Source organism: Leptonotus elevatus, chromosome 20 (assembly GCF_054856555.1).
Source record: "Leptonotus elevatus isolate MCC_2025b chromosome 20, RoL_Lele_1.0, whole genome shotgun sequence".
NCBI classification, from domain to species: domain Eukaryota; kingdom Metazoa; phylum Chordata; class Actinopteri; order Syngnathiformes; family Syngnathidae; genus Leptonotus; species Leptonotus elevatus.
In genome coordinates, this window is record NC_141258.1 from 16983149 (window position 1) to 16984707 (window position 1559).

General features: G+C 35.5%; 1 protein-coding gene across 3 annotated transcripts in view; it reads right to left on the reverse strand.

Moving 5' to 3' along the window:
- LOC147157256 (nucleoside diphosphate kinase A2-like) overlaps positions 1-1344 on the reverse strand; it is a 13683-nt gene extending 12339 nt beyond the window's left edge. The window contains exons 1-2 of one of the 3 annotated variants that reach the window (XM_086064286.1): positions 1240-1306; positions 670-737 (exon numbers count right to left, since the gene is read on the reverse strand). The gene's annotated coding sequence lies outside the window, so the exon portion shown is untranslated. Of the gene's footprint in view, positions 1-669; positions 738-1239 lie in introns of all 3 variants that reach the window. The other 2 variants (XM_086064284.1, XM_086064285.1) reach the window with 2 other exon arrangements.
- Positions 1345-1559: the final 215 nt, after the last annotated feature.

Below are 1559 nucleotides of genomic sequence, written 5' to 3' on the forward strand. Positions count from 1 at the left end.
AAAAACACATAAAAAAAATAAAAAAAACATAAATACATCTTTGGGAGCAGGGTAATGTTTAAAATGGAACATATTTATACGTTTTTGGTAGCAAATGAGTTAATAAATGCGAGTTTGCAGACTAAAGACTCCAAAATCCATAAAATACTTTATTATGCATTAGCGTGCCAAACAGAACATCACGTAGACACACGGTGCTAATGCTAGTTTCCAGACATGACTATCACTATGCCAGAAATGCTATCAGATCAGCCACAACAATATTTTTTAAATGCTGCTTTATTACTGACGGGGTGCCATGAAAGGGAGGTTTACATCGTATTAAGTATTTTGGGTGAAATGTGCCTTTAGTTTCTGACTCTGTTACCAACACAGGTTAACCATGACACTCTAATACCCATAATGCTTTTGTCTACGTCGCAGATTACCTGGATGATCATTACTGTGCATGTGTGTCGCAGACATTGCATCCAAATTAATCTTGGCAGCCCTACTCTCAGGTCTAATCAACCTTGAAACGTTCTTGAGCAACACCACAATGGGAAAACATTTGAAAATCACAAGAAAAGAAAATAATGAAAAAAGGGGAAATTCAAATTAAGCATGGCAGACTCCAGAATACCCAAAAATGTATTTGGCAAATTGTACTTGCTGTCTAAAAGAACTCACAGATGATCAATATCCAGTGATGATTTGGGATGATTCGCTCAAAACACCACAAAAAGTGGATTTATCACCTACAAAATTGGAAGAATCATGCAACAAACGCACATATCTGCCTAACTAACTAACTAACTGAAAAATTAATGGCATCTGACATTTATATAAAGAAATGTACATCAAAAATGTATTCCAAATTATGCATGCAGGTATATAAAACTTACTTACAATTATAAGTTAATGAAGATAAATTACCTCAAACATACCGACTAGACTCCCTGAAATTGTCAGCATGTCATTTCAAGCACAATTCGTATGCAGACATGACGAATTTTTCAAACGTCATCATTTTGACAATAGTTTCTGTAATTTCCCCAGACAATCTGTACGATTGTAAAGAACAGGAGATGGAAAATAGCCAGCGGCCTAGTTCATAAAACGTCTCCTGATGTGTGCATTTAGGCGGTTTTACAGGCTTTAAATGTTAAACAGAGAAAATGTTGTACCGAAAACATCCAATACAGATCACCTACAATGCTTACAAACAGATTATTTAGGAATTAAATGACGTTTCGTTACCGTAATGATGGTCCTGGAGGATTACACCCTTCAAATGCTGCGACAGAAAGCTAAAAGACCGCCTAGGCTCGCGTGGCCGCTCTTAATGCGCAGGGGCGGAGACTTTTTCCCCCCATATAACTTTATTGAACAATTTTAAACAGAATACACAAACAAATCGTGGTTACTACACAAACAAGTTATTAATACAGAAAAACAAAGAAGCCAGGGGGATATTTAAATAAAAACATAATAAAATGTTTTTTGCATAAACCCAAAGTTCTCATCGCTTTCTTATTGATAGATCTCAATACAGTATTAATGTATTGTTTGATTTCCAT